Raw genomic sequence first — 21,483 nt, 5'->3', positions numbered from 1 at the left:
TTCACCGAATTTGAAAAATAAAAAAAATATCATCCTGAGCTATTTGCCAAATTTTGAGACTGGAAAATAGTTTTTTTTAAATAATAGACAAAATCTGAGAGTGAGTCTTTTGGAAAATTGAAAATAGACCGATGTATATATTTAATTTGTTAAATGCAAAAACATATCGTTGAAACAAGGGAATTGCCACTTGAGAATCTTGTGCAAACAAACATTTTAGAAAATATCACTTTTTTGCCGTTTCAACTCTGGCGCCAAAAATACTGAACCGATTTCAATGAAAATTTTTATGTACGTAAAGTATGTATGTAGAAGAATTTGTCAAAATTTCATTCAATTAGATCATACCGTTAAAAAGTTATAGCTATATATGTCGCACTATGTCACAATATGCAGATGTGGTTTTTGATATAGTGAAATTCAAACTGCTCTTGCTTGGAAAGTACTCAACAAAAATGGCTGAAATTTTCACTGTAAACAGTTTAACACAACAATTTTACACTGTCAAATTTTTATAAAAATCGGGACAGTGTTACCAGTTCTACAGTCAAAAAAGTGCATGCGGAACTAAAAATGGTCATAAAGTACTTAAAATTTATCTTGAAGCGACTTGAGCTTTGGATATTTACTAGAAAAAGTTCTGAACCGATTTCAATAATATTTTTACCACTTGATTGATACTATGTTAAGAATATCGAGTGAAATTTTCAAACGTTTTGATGAGATAACAAAAAAGTTATAGTTATAGCCTAAGCAATTTTTTGAAATGGGTGCCCACATTTTCTAAAATCTCATTTTATGATATCGACAATATCTGCGCCAATACTCAACCGATTTCAATGGAAATTTTATGGTATTAGATACACATAATATACTATTCATGGTAAAAAATAGCTATTTTGGCGAACGCAATCAAAAGTTATACAATATTTTCTGACGAAATAAAAAATACGGGTCTAATTATTTCCGAAGAACTACAAGCCTAGGGGCTATCCATTATTTACGTAAGGGAATTTTAGCGATTTTTCGACACCCCCTCCCCCCCTTGTAAGATTTTTTGTATGAGAACGAACAAATTTTTGTATGGCGCGTAAGATTTACGTAAGTACGGAAGTAAACAAGGAAAATTTCATAGACTTTTTTCAAGGTTTTCAGTTGGAAGTTGAACGTTTTCAAGAACTCTTTCGAAATTCAATCTAGCAGTTACAATCTGGGAATGAGCATTTGCACGCTAATAAATCCGTTCTGATAAACGTGTACAAACAAACGCAAATATGAGAACAGGCAAATATACACCGTGAACTGGAACTAGTTCCAGCTGTCAATATGGGCGTTCTAGAGACCGTGACATCTAGTTCACGGTGTACATTTCTTATTGTTGTTATCGTTGCTATGCATAGTTCCCGTTTGTTCCCGTTGCCGTGAATGAGAGTGCACGTATATCGGAACGGATTTTTTTTGCGTGTGACGATAGTCTAGTTATATAGATTAAAAAAAACAGCGTTTCTCAATCAAGAGAGATATGTGGATTTGCAAAGGCAACCATTGCAAAAAACATCGTGAGTTTAATAGCAAATTCGAACAGATAAACACCAAACCCAATCTCAGCAAAAATGTTCAAAATTGTTGTGGAGTACCAGGGCGCCCTCCACAGTATGTAGCCCTTACTGCGCTTACCGGAGCAATGGTGCAGTGGACCTTGTGTTTCTCCGAGACAATCAGCTGCACTTCTTTAGTCTCACTTGAGGCTAAATGAGGGCGGGATTATGAAGATGTTGTTAATTAGTTTAAATTTTCACCTATATGGTTTCGCATTATGCGATTTACACAGTGTATTCTGTGTATCCTCGCCTTTGGCGTTTTCCAATCGATACCGATTTGGTTTTATTGTTGCTGTTCTTTGTTGTGCTGTTGTTGCGAAGAGTTCAATCTTACCTAGTTTGGGTAGTGGCTACGGTTAGGATAGCTCAGATCAATCTTCAGCAGAAAAGAACAGCAACGATCAATCTTTGCAGACTTATGCAAAATGGTACAGCCCAAGTGGCCTTGGTACAAGAACCTTACTTTCGTAAGGGAAATTTCTACCTTGGAAAGCTTGTGAACCCGGTGTTTGCTACTATCAGTAAACACGAAATGGCAAACTCGCGTGTCATGCCTCGAGCCTGTGTGCTTGTCAGCAACGCAATAGTTGCTACACTCATCTCTGAACTAACCACCAGAGATGTATGTGCTATCACAATTGATGTATCTGTTGGAAACCTCAACAGGAAATACGTCTATTGTTCTGTGTATTTACCGCATGATGAACCATCCCCTACGGATGCTTTCAAACAAGTCATCGCATACTGCACTTCAAAAGGCCTTCCGCTAATTGTTGGCAGTGATGCTAATGCTCACCATATCATCTGGGGCAGCTCAGACATTAACTTGAGAGGCTCCAGTTTAATGGAGTACTTAAGTAGTACAGATCTTGCACTACTTAACATAGGCAACCGCCCAACCTTCATGGTATCTGCTAGAGAGGAAGTGTTAGATATAACGCTTTACTCTAGCAGAATTAGTCACGAGTTGACCAATTGGCATGTGTCAGATGAAGAATCTTTATCTGACAATCGCTATATCTTTTTTGAACATTTAAATATTACTTCGCAAACATTGCGATTCAGGAATCCTCGGTCAACAAACTGGGATCTTTATACTGATTTGGTTGCAGCCGAATTTCATGGATATTCACCATCCATTGACACTCCAAGTAATTTAGATGATGCCGTTGATACTACAACGACCTTCATCATGGAAGCTTTTGAAGAAGCATGCCCTCTACGGTCTGTGAAGATCACAAGAGGAACCCCTTGGTGGAACTCTTATCTGGCGAAACTCAGGAAACAATGTAGATAGAGTTGGAACAGACGACGTTCGGCTGGTTCGGGGGCTTTCAGGTCGGCTCGCAAGGCCTACAGGAAAGCTCTCCGGTCTGCTGAACGATCCGGCTGGAAAAACCTTTGTACAAATGTTTCCAGCTTGAGTGAAGTCAGTCGGTTAAACAAAATCCTTGCGAAATCTAAGGATTTCCGGGTGAACGAACTTCGTTTGCCAAATGGAGATCTGACTTCCTCTGATGAGGAAGTTCTGGAATGCTTATTCAGCACACACTTCCCTGGATGTGTGGATATTACATCTTCGGATGATCCTGATGTCTTTTCTTGTAGTTATGATTCTTTAGCTTCGGCTCGGAGTATTGTAACTATAGAACCGATTGAGTGGGCTCTTAATAGCTTTGCTCCTTTCAAATCTCCTGGGGCAGATGGGATTTATCCTATTTTGCTTCAGAAGGGATTTGATTATTTCAAACATGTTTTGAAAATACTACTTGTTTGCAGTTTTGCTACAGGGTATATTCCCAAATCCTGGAGGGATATTACTGTAAAGTTTATTCCGAAAGTGGGTCGTGCGTCGTATGAAGAAGCAAAGAGTTTCAGACCTATCAGTTTGACCTCTTTTCTTCTGAAATGCTTAGAACGCATTGTGGATCATCACATGCGTGATGTTCATCTGGCCAACGTGCCTCTTCATGTGAACCAAAATGCCTACCAATCTGGTAAGTCCACTGTGACTCTTTTCCACAAGGTTGTTTACGATATCGAGAAAGCATTCGCTCAAAAGCAACCTTGTTTGGGTGTTTTCTTAGATATCGAGGGTGCCTTTGACAACGTGCCTTTCGATGCCATATTGGAAGCCGCACGGAGTCATGGTATATCTCCAATGATTTCCAATTGGATTCACCAAATGCTCAAAAACCGATATCTCTTCTCGACATTGCGTCTAGCAGGGATTAGGAAATTGAGTGTTTGTGGATGCCCCCAAGGGGGAGTATTATCACCGCTTTTGTGGAATCTCGTAGCAGATACGCTATTGAGGCAACTCAATAATAGCGGGTTTCCTACTTATGGTTTTGTCGACGACTACCTAACATTATTAGTTGGTATGTGCATCAGCACCCTTTTCGGCCTGATGCAAAACGCCCTTCAGGTAGTTGAGGGTTGGTGTCGCCAATATGGCCTTTCGGTAAATCCGAGTAAAACATCTATTGTTCTTTTCACGGAAAGGCGAAACCGTAATGGCGTTCGACCTTTGCGTCTCTTTGATTCTGAAATCGATGTGACTGAACAGGTAAAGTACGTTGGAGTCATTCTTGATTCCAAGCTTTCCTGGACACCTCACATTGAGCTCAGAATCAAGAAAGCTTGTATGGCCTTCGGGCAATGCCGGCGTACTTTTGGTACAACTTGGGGTCTAAAACCCAAGTATATCAAATGGATCTACACAACTGTGGTTCGGCCAATATTGGCTTATGGATGTCTCGTGAGGTGGCAAAAGGGTGAAGTGAGAACGGTCCAATCAAAATTAGGCCATCTCCAAAGAATGTGCTTAATGGCGATGTCTGGAGCGTTCTCTTCAACTCCTACGGCAGCGCTAGAAGTTCTCTTTGACGTTGCCCCACTACACATTCATCTCAAACAAGAAGCCCTTTCTTGCACTTACCGTCTACGGGTACTCGGTCTACTAGAGGAAACTCCTGTGAACCGCACATCAACACACACCTCGTTGTTTCCACTTTTGGTGAATTGGGACAAAATTGTCCTTGCTCCAAGTGATCTTAAAATTGCTTGTAATTTTCCATATAGGACATTTTCCACGAAATTCCCTTCCCGGGAAGAGTGGACATCTGGTTATCTGGAAAGAAGTATTTCAGACGGCATCGTATGTTACACTGATGGCTCCCTTCTCGAAGGTCGAGCAGGTGCTGGTGTTTATTCTCAGGAGCTAAGGCTGTATCAGTCTTACTCACTTGGTAGACACTGCACCGTTTTTCAGGCAGAAATCTTTGCTCTTATGTGCGGAGTGCAATCAGCACTTCAGCAGCACGTAATGGGCAAAGTAATATACTTCTGTTCCAGTGGCGTAGCCAGAAATTGTCTCTGGGAGGGGTTTTCAACGGTCCATGATACCTTTTTTGATTTGACACTTACATTTTATGAACAGTAATGAGCAATTGTAATCGCATTTTGAAAATAGCGGCGCAGCCGAAAAATTTTTTCATCGCAAAGCGCTTCATACTGAAAATTTGTTCCACAAATTTTGGCTCTGGGGGGGGTTTTAACCCTAAAACCCCCCCCCCGTGGCTACGCCAGTGTTCTGTTCAGATAGCCAGGCTGCTATTTAAGCACTTACTTCGGCCAACTCCAGGTCGAAGATAGTTATCGCTTGTCGAACTCAAATCGAGGAGCTGAATTCAGCAAACGCTGTTCACCTTCTATGGGTACCTGGTCATTCTTCCATCGCTGGAAATGAATTGGCTGATGAGCTAGCTCGCTCTGGAGCATCACATGACTTCATTGGCTCTGAGCTAGCTATTCCGATATCGAAGTGTTGGATTAAGCTTCAGATTCACACCTGGGCTGTCACCCAACACAGACAATATTGGAATAGTTTGGAGTCATGTCGTCAAACCAAATTGTATAGTGCTGAGCCATCTCTACGAGTGGCGAAGTATCTAACTAATCTGTCTAAGCAGAATTGCAGCATGCTGGTCAAAGCATTGACTGGCCACTGCCGACTCAGCTATCACATGGCAAATATTCAGCAAGCTGATTCATTTGCCTGTGATAGCTGTGAATCCGATTATGGAGCTTCGTATCATTTGATATGTAACTGTCCAGTTTTCGCGCAACTGCGTTTCCGAGTATTCGGTAAACACTTATTAAGTGAAACTGACTTCAGAAACCTGAATCTTCAGGATATTCTGTTGTTCTTAACCCGCTGTGGTAAAGAGCTATAGGCTCTCTTTCGCTTTATGCGTAATTACAGTGCCCTTTTCAGGGCGCTGTTTGAACCCATTGTGATACGCTTGTGCGTTAGTACCCTCTTCCAGGGTATTTTTCCTATTTCCCTACCTGTCCCTATCCCAATCCAAATCCTTTTTCCTTCCTTTTCCCTCAGGTAGATGATGAAATAGGCTGTTATTTTGGCGATGGCACAAATGTCCCAAATGGAGGATAACGTGCCTCTGGAGCCGGCCTTCTGATACCTGATACACATAATATACTATTCGTGGTAAAAAAATAGCTATTTTGGCGAACGCAATCAAAAGTTATACAATATTTTCTGTGTGATATTTTCTGACTCTCTATATTCAAAAAATCATATCTCAAAAACTAAAAAACATACATCTCTGATTTTTTGATATGTCACGCAAAATTTCCTGAATTTTCTGATAAACCAGGGTACCTCTTTGGTTCCGAGACCATAAAAACGTGAAAAAACTAATATATTTGCATATTTTATAGTACCCTTTACATTTTAGCCCCTTTAACGTATTTTTCCTGAAAACTACAATTCAATAGCTTTCAAACAAAAAAAGAAGTTTAAAATCGGTCAACTGGTTAAAAAGTTACGATTTTTGGAAAATTTCAGTTTTGAAAAACCTTAATTTTTTGGACTACCCTATATGAAAATTGGTCACCCTAATGACGAAATAAAAAAATACGGGTCTAATTATTTCCGAAGAACTACAAGCCTAGGGGCTATCCATTAATTACGTAAGGGAATTTTAGCGATTTTTCGACAAACCCCCCCCCTTGTAAGATTTTTTGTATGAGAACGAACACATTTTTGTATGGCGCGTAAGATTTCTCAAACCCCCCCTCCCCTCATAAACCCTTACGTAATCAAAGAGCGAAAAGCTCACTGAAAGCATTGAACGTGTACGTGTCTTTTAAATCACAAATAAGGAAGTAAAAAAGGAAAATTTCATAGACTTTTTTCAAGGTTTTCAACTGGAAGTTGAACGTTTTCAAGAACTCTTTCGAAATTTAATCTAGCAGTTACAATCTGGGAATGGGCATTTGACGATAGTCTAGTTATATAGATTTAAAAAAAACAGCGTTTCTCAATCAAGAGAGATATGTGGATTTGCAAAGGCAACCATTGCAAACAACATCGTGAGTTCAATAGCAAATTCGAACAGATAAACACCAAACCCAATCTCAGCAAAAATGTTCAAAATTGTTAAAAAAAAAATGTGATTTCGTTCCACTACGTGACTTTAGTTGAAACGGCTTTAAAATAAAGACTACCAAGCTTGTATTCATTGAGAAACTCCTGAAGCCTTTTCATTCATGTGGAAGTATTTGAAAGAATCGTCTGCGAAAAGCACTAGATAAATTACGTATGAAAGTTCCGATAATATTCTTCGGACGTATTTTTGAGGAGATATATGATGGTATTTATGACAAAGCACAAAATAAAAATCTAGAAAAATCTCATATGATTCAAATTTAAAAATTTCAAAAACACAAACTAGAGGAAATTAACAGTGTAGCTTCCATTGTAATTTCTGGAAGAATTCGTCATTCATTAGAAAGTCAATAATACTATTGAAAAGATTTTAACCAGTACGAACGATAACATGACGTGCATAAAGAGGCTTTTCCAGTATCTAATCTTGTCCGACACTCGAGAAGGGTCTGGTAGAAATTTATCAAACCTTTTATCTCATGGAAAAACATAAAAAAAATCTGATGGTTTTGAACGATTAAGTGGAGAACGATTTGCGGACTCTTCGCAGAGTGCGGAACTGGAGACACACAGTCATGGAACGAGTAGAATGGAGACGATTACTATGTACAGCAGAGGACACTCAGGCCTTAGTCTGACCGGTAAGGTAAGGTACGGTCTTGAACGTTGGTATAAATAGACTTTAGATATATGCTCATGGGCTCATTCTTCATAAAATTATATGAAATAAAACGATATTCTGGTCAAACAGTCAGCTAAATCATATGCTTGGGCAGGGCCTCATTTGAAGATTGTATTGGAGCTTAGGTGGAAAAGCATCGGTTTCATGTAAAAGACTATTTTCCTTCAAATCATCCACAAACGAATGATAAAGTAATATGTACTTAAAGTTATATAGTTCGCCGAAAAACTCTGTCGAAGACCACGAAGTGATTAGACGACTGTGAAAATAGTTATTTTAAGTACTGTCATGGTAAACTCAGAACTAGTTTAGGCTCCCCCTATACCGGTACGTCCCCTTGGAAATGGTGTCTTTGTTACGCAAAATTGGAAATTATTCTAAGTAAACCCCTCCAGGAATGATTTTTTCTATAATTATCGCGGAAGGGATTTCTTATAATTCATTCAAACTTTTCTTCTGGGATTCTTTCAAAAATCTATCAGTTCAGGAATTTCTCCCAAGAATCCTTCAGCAACTCCTGCAGAACTTACTGCAGAATCTATTGCTTGACATTTTCAATGATTTTTTCAAGAATTCATCTATTATTCCCTGCAGAACCCACTTTTTCCAGGTATTCTTTCAAAAAAAATTTTTCAGAAATTTCTTCAGCGGTTTTCAAAAGAATTCCTTCAGGTTTTCTTGTTCCTGCAATATTTACTTCAGAAATCTACCTTGAAAGATTTTTGTCCACTACTCCATTCAGAAATTCTTTGACAAATTCATCCAAGAACTCTTGCAAAGGTATCTCCAGGAGTTCCTCCAAGGACTTATTCAGAAAATCCTTCAGGCTACCCTCAGATATTTATTGAAAGATTGCTTGAAAAAATCCCCCAGTAGCTGTTCTGCATCTCCTGCTGGGATTTCGGCATACATTTTTTAAGAGAATGCTCCTGAAATTACGATGCAGTTTTTTTTCTTCTTCGAATTACTTTCAGAGTTCCTCCGGAAGTTTGATATGATTTTTTTTCTAAGGAGGTATCTGAAAGAGGTTTCATCTGGAGTTTTAAGGGATTTCTTCGGACAATTATACTGGGATTTCTTCAGAAATTCCTTCAGGAATTCATTCAAGAATTCTTTCAGTAGTTGTTTGTGCAATTTTTGGAAATACTTCTGAAAAAATGTCCGGAGGAATATCTGAAGCAACTCCTGCGGAATTCCAGGAAATATTTCTGACGGAGCCGCAAAAGTAATTCCCAAATATAATCTTTGTAGGAGCAGGAATTCTTGAAGGATTTCTTGAAGGAACACTTGTGTGTGGTACATATCTGACAATGGATTACTGCACGAATTTATACTGGCCTGCTTACTCTCACACGAAATTTGACGTTTGAGAGGTGTCAGCACCGCTCAAACGTCAAATTTTCTGTGTGAGTAAGCAGGCCAGCATAAATTCGTGCAGTGGACCATGAGCATGTCACACCCCACAGGAAAAAAGTGAGCCAACATCTCTGTACCCCACTGCGTGCTGAACCCCAAACAAATAATCGTTTCAGGACCAACAATTGAACAAGGCAAAATATTTTTCCTAACAAAATATACTATTTTCCAAAGTACTAGGGCAATCGTAACAAAAAGTTAAAAAAACGTGTGTGAATTAGCTCGTAATTTGGGTCCTGAAGATGAAGTAAAAAATGTTACTCGTAAATCACGCTCATATCAAATGTTTGCCCTGAAACTGATGCTGACTTCAAAAACATGGACGAATCGCAACCGGCTGTATAAATTGAACAACTAGTATCCCGCTAATGATGCTATGAGTAACAAACTACTGTTTGCAAACATAAACACGAAAAATTGAGACGAAGCGTGAGGGTCCATTTTGGGCTTGTGGAGTCTTCGGGATCTTTCCATTCTACTAGTGCTTGTCTGTAAGATTCTTAATTTCCTCTAGAGTTTCCTCCTAAAGCTAGAAGCTTTGACCAGAAATATTCAATTTTTAGGCAAGAATGAAAACATCTTTTGGAATCCCCATGATGCAGAAGCTGTCTGGTGAAGCTGCCAAAGATTCCGATGGAAATCTTGACCAGATTTTTTTTATAATTTTAGGCAACTCTGAAAGCACCACCGAGAATTCCCTTGATGCTGGTTGATAAAGCTGGTAAAGATTCCGAGGAATTCCAGGAGAAATTTCCGAAGGAATCACTGTAGGGTTTTTGGAGAAACCTTTAGAGGAGTTTTCGAAAAAAAAAACTCCATTGAAAAACTCTGAAGAAATCTCTACTTTTTTTGTTGAGAAGTTGATAAACAAATGAAAGAATATCTGGAGGAAATCCTGAAGAAATCTTTGCATAAAATCTGCGGAGGGATTCCTGCTGGATTTTCCGGATAAATCCACGAAAAAACTCACATTTAATGAAATCCCTAGAGCAATTTCTGAACAAATCTCTGTTGAACTTCTTGAAGAAATACCTGTGCAAATTTCTGAAGGAAACCCTAGATTGATTTGTCTTTATTTAAGAGACTTTCAGCCTTTGGCTGGTTGGTCTCTATCCTAAAAAGGGGAAACCCTAGACGATTTCTGAAACAAATCTTTGGAAAGAATATCTGAAGGAATCCCTGTAGAAAATGTCTGAATAAATCCCTGGAGACTTAGAGGATTTTCCAAATGAATCCCTAAAAATTGTTTTAAGTAATTCCTGGCGGAGTTTTTAAGGACAACCATGGATATCTACCAAAAATAATTATTAGAGAAGTTATTGGGGGAAATCTTGAAGAAAGCTCAGGAGAAATTTCTTAAACAAAGAATCTCTGGAAGATCATCTGAACAAATCACTGGAGGAGTTTCTGAGAGATTCGTATTCTTTCATTACTTTCCTCCTTACTCTTTCTTACTTCAAGCAGTATTCTGCCAAGCTCTTAAATTTGATTAAATTACCTCGTGATGTGTTTCTCTAAAATTATCTTATATAATTTCAAAGAATTGAACGTTCTTGAAGTCATTTCAGATGAATGTCATGCCACTCAACAGAAGGTTAGCCAACACTATCAGGATTTCTGAAACTATCTTTGCTGAGCAACAGAGACAAAATTGGATTATTCCGTATATGTGGTACAATACAACACCTTAGGCTTTGAGCCCATAGATAACTTATGAACTTGAATTTTATTATTTGTGATCTAGATTATTTTCAGGTCAGAATTTTAGAAAAATATTCGTGCACTAAAGATAAAATGAGCGTTAAAGTGTTAAAACGGCATCTTATTTCAGACAAAAGAAAAAGTTGACCAAACTATAAAGCATAAATCTGTAATGCACATCCCACGGAATATACTACAAAAGTACTCTTAAGGTGCGCCAAGGACTCGTCCTCGTGTTTCCGTTGCATACCGGTCACTGCGCATGTCTGACACGAAAAACTGGTTCACCAGAACTTAGGGAGATCCACTCCAGTCCAGTCCCCATCTTCAGTGCTTTGACCCCCATCTCCCTCCTTTCCTTCTCCCACTCCAGTTCTGCACCACTGGGCGAAAGGGTCAATGACTCTCGGCATTGCAGATAAATATATGATTGATGACGATTGTGTTGTTGTCGTCATCGTAATCGTTCCCAGCCGGATGAAGTACGAGGAGCCGATGAATACAATTCGACTCATTGAAAGTTACATTTTGGGCCAAACGGGGAAAAGTTTCCACCGAAGAGCACTCCCACAAGACAAAATAAATTTCTAAATCGTCGAAACGATAATGTCGCCCCCACCGTGGGGGCGGGAAGGTGGCAGTGAATTCATTAAGATCGAATACAGTTGGCGAAAAAGTTTGCCCGGCCGGTCGGTAGCTTACCTCATCGATCGAGAGTGTGGTGGATTTGACATCATCGTTTTCGGCAGGCGGGTTGTCCAATTACGGCTAAATCCACCGAACCGTACGCGGTTTTCTTCCCGAAAACGTAGTCACCCGCGCACTTCGAAAAACTATTCAACGATCAATCATTTCGGGGGTGGCATGGTCCCGCAGTTCCTGATGGTGGAAAAGTTTGCTCGTTTTCTTCTCGTGGTGTTGGGTAGGTGTGTGGGCACGGAAAACAATAAACAGAACTTAAACCGAAACCGAAACTCGGAGGAAAAAAAACTGCAACTTTCGATCCGGAGAACTTTTCCGATTTTTCTCCATTATTTCGTGGCAGCCGTTGCGGGTCCCCAGCTTAAAAGTCTCGCGTCTCTGCTGGTGTGAAACAGAGTAATGCGGAAATCAACAATGTTTCCCAGTTCTGCGGAAGTTTTTCTCCATTCTGGTCACACCGGTCGGTGGCGTAGGTATGTCGCAGCTGTTGGATGGTGGAACTGAAAAACGAAACTGCTAAACTTTTCAGTTTTTCTTCTGTTGGCTAAAGCGCAAAACTTCTTTCGCCGGGAAGATAGTCGGTAGCTTTCCTCGACTTTTGCTTGGTAGGTTGGCAAAGGTTCCTAGGAGGAAGTTATAATTTGACGGGAGTATGTGATCTCGTTCGCTTGTTATCGGATTGGCAGTTCAAGCATGATTAGTTTTGTTAAACGACATGTTGCAGTTTGTTGTAGGTGACTTTTACCCACTTATGAAACTGATTTGAGTTATTCTTGTTCGTAAATATGACTCCTGTCTTCATCGTAGCTCTCGAGAAGCTTTAAGAATAGATCCATTGTACATAATCGACAAGACGGACCTATTTGCGAAACGGATGAGCTAAGAATCGTCACTGTAGTGGTTGAACTCCTCGCGTCGTTCTCCACGGAACAGGCCCCAAATCGATGAACTAATCTAAAACGGCAGTGGCAGGTTTGTGTACTTCAGCTGGCTGCTTCCAACGTTGTTCCACCGTCATCGCAGTCGTTAGCGGTCGGTGGTGTGTTGGTGTTGATAATCATTTGCAAATATTAGCTCATCTACCGTGCAAGTCTTCGTGTTCTCTTCGCAGTCGCAGTTTTCAGGGTGATATTGGAGAGGTTGTTTTGGGTTGAAGGTCTTGTGGAAAATTTCGTTTACCGAATTTGGCTTTTTATGGGATGCCAACTTGCTGATATTGTCACCAGTTCTCTCTCTTTCTCGGTGGGGTTGAGTTCCACGTACTTTGTACCGCTTCGTTGCTCAGTATGTGGTTTGCATTGCTTATCAGGACCGGCAGGAAATTGCACAACTCGAACATTCGGTCTAAATATGGAACTTGCAATTTAATTCGGTACGTGTCTAACAAGCACCACACCGGGTTGAATTAACTCTGCTGGAGGGTATTGAGATTAGTAGCGAAGATTCATGGATCGATAAGTCCAGTAAACGTACAGCGGCAGTTGAGTCTCACATGATTTGGTTCAGCCTTCAACCGTTTCAAGTGTTTGCGAAAAGTCAATTCGCTAAAAATCAGCCAGTTCTTCCGGGTTCACCAGCGTATTAGATTACATACATCATTCATGTCTTCTCCACCTACTGACCACCTACCACACCTCTCCTCGGTAACTATTTTCTAATACAGCTGGATGGTCGTATCTGGTTCTCCCGAAATAAAAAATAACTCAACCCAAAAAACTCAAGCCAACTGAATTGAATATATCAAGCACGCAAACACTCACTAAATACAACACAAGAACTGAAGGCTACACTTGGAACATGCTTGTCTACACTTGTCCGGAGCCACTAGTACTATTTCTGTTCAACAGACACCATCACTTTTGGACTTGGCCTCCTAATTTGGTTCAATTTGTTCCCCTTGCTCCTCCCCCATCTTCGCCACCTTTGGGCACTTCCCCTCGCTTGTACCACCAATAGTCACTTGTCCAGCAGGAAACCCCTTCACCAGGAAGAGTGCAGGAGTCGACACCACACTGTTCCACGGACTGAGCGCGACTGCCAACGATGAACCAACTCCAAACGCTAGTAGACCCACATTCATCGCCAAAAGCCCCCGAACCATTCCGAATTCGGGCACCTAGCACAATCTGACCACCGATTCCGCCGACTATCAAACGACGACGACAACTCTAACGTCGAAAACCTTGCCGAATTTCGCACACAACCCGACCGTCCGACCGATGGCCGTGAGCGCCACAAGCTTCACCACGATTCCAACCGGCATTTTTCCACACTCGAGAAGGAATCCTAATCCCGCGCCGCATTCGCTCTTCTCCAGCGGCGAGCCGACGATAGTCACACTCGATCAAATTTCAAACACCGCTGGAACGGTCGTTCCACAGCACCCGACCGAGCGAGCGCGCTTGCAAAAATCGACTGTGGTGGCCTCCACCGAAGATTTGCGAAATTATTCAACTAGGGGAACAGAGCCCAAAATGCCAAGATGGGGTAAAATGGCCCAACGCATAAAATCATTCCTAAATGGGACTTGATCATTGCTATAGATGAATGGTGTCAAGATATGTTTGCATTAAACATTCTTCTAGAAGCTAGGCCGCCAAACCCACGGAAAATCTTTTGATTTCCCAATGAAAATTGGCAACTTCCGGTTTTTCGTGCTTGCAATTAAGGTTTTCGGGTGATTTTATTACCAGCCAAGTGTTTCCAAGTAGATTGAGGCACCCATGGAGGCGCATGGTTGTTGAAGTCTACGCTATCCATGTTAGGGGTCATTCAAATATGACGACCATCATTTAGCGGGGAAGGGGGTGACACTCCTTGTATTGAGTATACGAAAAAACGTGACAGAGGGGTGAAAGTAAGTCGAAAATGCCAGAAAACTGATGGACGTAATTTTTGAATGTTTTCATGAAGTGGCATCTTACCCCATGGCAGATGGGCTTTTTGTACCACTTCCGTTTTACGAACCAGTTTTTGAAATCGCAAAAAATCGATGAAAATGCAATAATTTAGTGAATATTTTTGTTGAAGCATCGAGCAAATATTGTATAGTTGCTGTTACCACTTTGAAAGCCTAACGAATGAGGCTATATATCATTGAAAACGATGAAAGTTTGAAAAATGGCATATTGCCCCACTTTCCCCTACCCGTTTCGGTTTTGGCTCGTTTGAACTTCGCCTCGCTTTTGCTGCTGCTTCTGATCGTCATCGTGCGCACATGCGCTCACCCTCCAAGCTCCAAACGCACTCCAAACCCCAACCTACCCCACTTTCACCCGAGCGCAGTCCCGAGCAGAGTGCAGCTTCAATCCCTCGCCTATGCGGAGAAAGAGTTCCCCCACACGCGAGAGAACTCACCGTACCGACCGCTGCTGCTGCTGGAGCGTTTGGATTCCAACAAAGTTGCACGGTTGTGGCCCCGGCGGAGAACGGTAGACCAACCGGCGGCAGTAGCAGCGGTGGCGGCGGGTCCGATATCTGCAGCGAAAAGCGAAAGATTTATGACTTTTGAGCGACGCGTGCTTCTGCTTCTCTGCACACTTGTACTGCCACCGGGTAGGCAACGTACCGTACGGGCCGGTACCAGTAGGTTACGCTTCTGTTTCGGGCCGACCGTAGTGCTAAACAGCACTAGCATGGCATGGCAGGCTCATCTGGAGTGTGAGTTGGAAGGTGAGAGGGAATTTCTCTTGCTGGCCAGGCTTGCCGTGGGGGTCGTAGCTCCCCACATGCGGTAGAGTTTTGAGGCGACAACATCCAATTTATGATTAGTCATAATTATATATAGATTAGTCTGAAACCAAATATATGTCCGTTGTCCATGGATTTCTTTGAAAATTCCTCCAGGAATTTCTTCAGATTCTTTCATGACTACCCCTAAGAATTTTCCTTGATACTTCTTCAGGAGTTTCTCAATACATTTTTCAAAAGAATAATCTTGAGACTGGGCCACGGGTTTCCTTGGAAATTTTTTCCGACTTTTCTTCTGGGATTCCATTGAAAATTCCTTCACGGATTGCCACTTAAGATAATACAAAACCAGTCAAACCAGTCATAGATATACTTTTCGAAAACATGCGTAAGGCACCCTACACACTACTCAAACCGTTTGCCAACATTGCCACCGCCTCCAGGTTGGTCGAACCAACGAATGTTTCTGCAACCGTATGACGAACTTCCAAATCGCGTTGCACCAACATACTTCCCCATATGAAATCGCACTATGTTTGTGCAACAACACTACACACGGTACGATCGGTTCGGCAAATATTGGCTCCGCCCTCCGTTGGTTTGAGTAAAATCAAACTGGTTCCATTTTCGCCGACTAAACCGTCAAATCGGTTAGACGAACTGTCAAATCGGTTCGTCAAACAGCATCACACACGGTCAAACTTAGCACCAGTTTCAACACCAACCTGGGGGCGGAGTCAATGTTGGTCAATCCGTTTCACTGGTGTGTAGGGTGCCTAAAACACGTTAGTTTGGCATAGTAAATGTCAATTCTCTTAGAATGAGCCATTTTACGAGACGTTTCGGATCAGCTGATCGCTCATTTCATGAATGAAAATTTGACAGAAGGTTGCGGCCAAGCCCGTGAGTGTTAATTCTAATATCAGCACTGTTGTCGTTTCTAAAAATAGACTATATCATCAGTCCCAGGCACCCAGCTGCGGGCAGTGATGTCTGATTTTTTCGCAAGTGATTCCGTAAATGAAAAAAATATGAGCGTGGGTGGAGGGGGAGTGGGGGAGAATTTCATAATTCTTCTTCCGTAGATTCAGATGAAAAATCCGTAGATTTTTCGTAACTTCCCGTAGGTAAATATCCGTAGAAAAACTATACACTGAAAATAATCGACACGCCTCATGCATGTTCTTTTACACGTTAATGTATCGTTAAAAGCAGCAAGCTATATTAACGAGTAATTCTTTTGAATCAGATGCCACCTTCATTGAAAATATTATACACGTTCGAGCTACATGTTTCAAACATGGATTTTCATCACTTGGGAAACATCTGAATTTAACGTGCCAAACCAGTCATAGATATACCACAGACAAACAGACGTAACAGCTTGAACGATGTTCATGGAAATCCATCGCCCAGGTCACACTACCATCACCTGGTGGAAAAGTTGCACGAATCACTGTGTTGTGCCATATCGTCAACAGAAGGCGCTAGTCGATGGAAATTTCGCAAGTGTTACGTCTGTTTGTCTGTGGATATTCTTTTCGAAATCATGTGTAAAACACGTTTGTTTGGCTAGTCAAATTTCTTAGAATATCAGTACCCAGGCACCCAGCTGCGGGTTCCTGTTTATCAAAAAATGAAGCATGCTAAGACACACTTACCGCGGGCGAGTTTGATGATGTACAGTAAGTGATAGGCGAACCATTTCCATTATCGATACATAAACACACTGTCAAACACGATCAAATCATGTGTATAAGACAGTGGTTTAGGACAACTTTTCAGCATCTGATTAAAAAGAATTACACGTTAATATTAGCTTGCTGTTTTCAACGATACATTACCGTTGTAAAAGAATACGGATGGGGTGTGTCGATTATTTTCAGTGTACACTGAGAGGAATTTACATTTCTATTTCACTGGAAAAAGTCAAGTAACCGTTCGAAAATGATTTTTTCAGTGAGTTTACATGGATTTAATGAAACCCGCTTGAAGACTTAGTGGAATTTAAGTGAATTTTTCGCTCAGTGTAGAGCGAAAGATTCACTTAACCGTTTTTCGTGACTACACACTTAGCAAAAATCACCGACTCCGGTAATATTTTACCGAAATCTCAACCGTTAAGTTTATTACCGGAGAAATTCGGTGACGTTTACCGAACTTCGTTAAAATTTGACAGATAAACGATAACATTTTACCGAAATTTGGTAATTTTTACAGAATTTCGGTAAAAAACCACTACCGAACGTTCAGCTGTTGAGATTTCGGTAAAAATTACCGAACGCGGCTAGCTGTGTACGAAGGTTGACGAGCCGGGAAACACTCTTTCTTCCTACGGGATTTCTTATGGGAGTATGAGTGAAAAAAAGCAAACAATCTTCCCTCCTTCACTTTTTCACAGAAAACCGCAAACAAAATCATCACCTTCGTAGTCCCCAATGCATAACGGTTGAGTGAATTTTTCGCTCTACACTGAGCGAAAAATTCACATAAATTCCACTAGAAACCTTAAGTAGATTTTTTCCATCTAACTAAACATTTGGAGTACAAATGATTTGTGAGTGAAAATATTCCACTGGAAAAATCTAATAGAATTTAAGTGAAATTTTTCACTACAAAATTATTTGTTTCTGATTGAAGGCATTCAAAAATTTTGGGTAAACTCCGTGTCTTCGAAGACCACTAAACGAAATCCCTCGACAAACAGGAAACATCAAGATTTACAGATCATATTGACATCATCACATTCATGCATGGTTTGTTAGTGATGGGTGACAAGTACACGCTTCTTTTTCGAATACATTCGACAGCAGTAAAATCCACTTGAAAACCATATACAATTTTCAATACAATATAGTGCGAAATTTCCAATAAGTTTTCTTTGGAGTTACACTAAGTTTTCAAGCGGGTTTCACTAAATCCATGTAAACTCACTGAAAAAATCATTTTCGAACGGTTACTTGACTTTTTCCAGTGAAATTGAAATGTAATTTCCTCTCAGTGTGTGTCCGACAAATGTTTTTGCTTTTTTCTACACCGTGCTTTTTAAATGGGCGATGGGTACCCGGGTACCCTGTCGGACACATAAGGGTTAAATTCTACTGGAAATCTAAAGTAGATGTATATGGTCGACTTACACTTTTTCTAGCGATGGATAATAAAAATATTTTGTTAACCACCCTTAAAGAAGTGCATTGTTAACAAGGGTGCCTTCTTGGATACCCTTCTACCAAAATCCTCGTCTTAGTAAAGAGATGCGACAAGATTTCGTCAACTTCGCGAGTCTAATGATCAAGGAACTGGTAACGCTATCGCTGGCTGTATATCACGAAACTATGTTGTCTTCGCTTTGCAACCAATGTTCATTCGCCTTGACGGAGGCTCTCTGAGAGAATTGCGCTGTGCGTGAAATCAATTTTTGCCTTTCTCGTACACCAAGGTGTACCGAAAGGCTATATGTTCACTCCAAAAACGAAAATTTGATAGAGCCCCCGGAGGGGTCAAGTGTTATATACCAATCGACTCAGCTCGACGAGTTGAGATGATGTCTGTGTGTATGTATGTGTGTGTGTGTGTGTGTGTATGTATGTGTGTGTGTGTGTGTGTGTATGTGTACAAAAAGGTCACCTCATTTTTAGATAGTAAATATGAACCGATTTCAACGACCGATGGTTCATTCGACGCGATATATTGCCCCATTGTTTCCTATTGAAAATGGTTCAGATCGGTCCAGCCGTTCCGGAGTTATGGCCATTTAGGTGTTCCGGACCGGTACCCCAGGAAGGGGCCAGATATGAAAATGCAACAAACCCATGCATGCGACCCATCAAACCACTGCATTTTCGATTATCTAATGAACGGGAAGTAGGAAAATGGTCTCAGACTATATTTGAACCGGTAGTGTTTCGGAACCGGTTCCGGGTGTCCCGCCGGAAGTGGCCAAATATAAAACTGAACATAACCCATGCATGCGACATGTCAAATAGCGGCATTTTCGATAACCAATTGAATGGTGAGCAGGAAAGTAGTTTCATACTATATTTGAACCGGTAGTGTTCCAGAACCGGTTCCAGGTGTCCCACCGGAAGTGGCCAACTAAAGAAGTGAACCAAAGCCATGCATGCGGCACATCAAACAACGGCTTTTTCGATAACCTGATGAACGGTAAGCAGGAGAATAGTTTCAGACCATATCTGAACCGGTTGTGTTCCGGAACCGGTTCCAGGTTTCCCGCCGGAAGTGGCCAATTAAAAAACTGAACCAAACCCATGCATGCGACACATCAAATAGCGGCTGTATCGATAACCAGATGAACGGTAAGCAGGAAAATAGTTTCAGACCATATCTGAACCTGTTGTGTTCCGGAACCGGTTCCAGGTGTTCCGCTGGAAGTTGCCAATTAAAAGAAAACAAACCCAGGCATGCGATACATCGAATTGCGGCTTTTGCGATAACCTGATGAACGGTAAGCAGGAAAGTAGTTTTAGACTATATTTGAACCGGTAGTGTTTCAGAACCGGCTCCAGGAATCCCGCCGGAAGCGGCCAACTAAAAAAGTTAACCAAACCCATGCATGCGACACATCAAAGAGCGGCTTTTTCGATAACCAAATGAACGGTAAGCAGTAAAATAGTTTTAGCCCATATCTGAACCGGTTGTGTTCCGGAACCTGTTCCAGGTTTCCCGCCGGAAGTGGCCAATTAAAAAAGTGAACCAAATCCAGGCATGTGACACATCAAAGAGCGGCTTTTTCGATAACCAGATGAACGGTAAGCAGGCAAAAAGTTTCAGACTATATCTGAACCGGTTGTGTTCCGGAACCGGTTTCAGGTGTCCCGCTGGAAGTGGCCAATTAAAAAGTAAACCGAGCCCAGACATGCGACACACCAAATAGTGGCTTTATCGATAATCAGATTAACGGTAAGCAGGAAAATAGTTTCAGACCATATCTGAATCGCTAATATAGTAAACTGACGAAGTTGAAGGGGTGAATCCTGCTGAATGCGTCTGATGATGACCGAAGAATAGTAGGTCGAAACGCTTAGCGCTAAACAAGCTGTTTATCACCGATAATCACTAATCTATCCTCTAAATAACATATCTGAACCGGTTGTGTTCCGGAACCGTTTCCAGATGTCTCGCCGGAAGTGGCCAGTTTAAAAAAGTGAACCAAACCCATGCATGCGAAATATCAAATCATCAAAAATGTTCGATAACCAGATAAACGGGCAGCAGGAAAACAGTCTTTGACCCAAGCTCTAACCACACCTAAGATTACCGGCAGTGTTGCAGAATCAGGATTAGATGCATCGCTCAAATTACAACAAAACAAAATCGATGCAAGCGATACATATGCGTGGAAGAACATAATCTTGATAAAAATTTAAGCGATCATGTCAAATCCCACCATTTTCCTGAGGCGTATTTATACAGTAGAATGAATCAACGTTGTATGGGAAAATTTTAATTTTATAGCACTTAAATTACTGCGCACAATTTTGATGCAACTGGTTGAGCCATCGCGCTCTGTAACACGGTTGAAATTTGAATGGGTTTTATTATGAGAAATTTTACTTGCTTGCACTTTTTTGTCAAATTTTACATCTATCTTATACTACCGTTCCACGCCCAATTGTCCCATGTTATATAGGAATCCCATATAACATGGGATAATCATGCGTAACCTGGATAAACGGCAGCATAACCAATGATAATAAAATAAAGGCTAAACTGTGCAGAAAAAAAAACTGAAATGTCTTGATAATGTTCGGCATCCAGTTCTAGTAAAGGTGGTCAAGCAATCAACTGAGAGGTTTAATATTTTTCAGCTCTGCTTATACGTTTAAAATAATACATAACATAGGAATATGAGCCATCAATAAGTTTCCAAATTCGATTATGGCTTTGATAAGGTTCTTGCTTTTCTGAACAAGGCTGACACAAATTTCGATTTTCTCTTAAGCCAAGAGGGGTCCCCCCTTGGAAGTTTTGGATCGGAATTCAACATTCTGAGGAAGGGCACAAATGAATAAACCAACAAATTTTTAAATTTTAAGGAAAATTTCTTACCAAACCCGATGAATTAAGCGGTTTTGCCTCATTGTTTGAGTATTTTTTTCATTCAATACATTTATTATTCATCAACTCCATCCACTCATTGACGAACGAGCACTGTGACAAAAGAAGAAAATGATATTTGTTCCGTTCTAGAGTAT

General features: G+C 40.9%; 1 protein-coding gene across 3 annotated transcripts in view; it reads right to left on the bottom strand.

The window, feature by feature from the left end:
- LOC115257546 (uncharacterized) overlaps positions 1-14,029 on the bottom strand; it is a 380,825-nt gene extending 366,796 nt beyond the window's left edge. For all 3 annotated transcript variants that reach the window (XR_009999519.1, XM_062861131.1, XM_062861132.1), the window contains exon 1: positions 11,579-14,029. The gene's annotated coding sequence lies outside the window, so the exon portion shown is untranslated. The remainder of the gene's footprint in view (positions 1-11,578) is intronic.
- Positions 14,030-21,483: the final 7,454 nt, after the last annotated feature.

Source organism: Aedes albopictus, chromosome 3, assembly GCF_035046485.1.
Source record: "Aedes albopictus strain Foshan chromosome 3, AalbF5, whole genome shotgun sequence".
NCBI classification, from domain to species: Eukaryota; Metazoa; Arthropoda; class Insecta; order Diptera; family Culicidae; genus Aedes; species Aedes albopictus.
The sequence above is the reverse complement of the archived record's forward strand: the minus strand, read 5'-3'. Positions and strand labels throughout refer to the sequence as shown.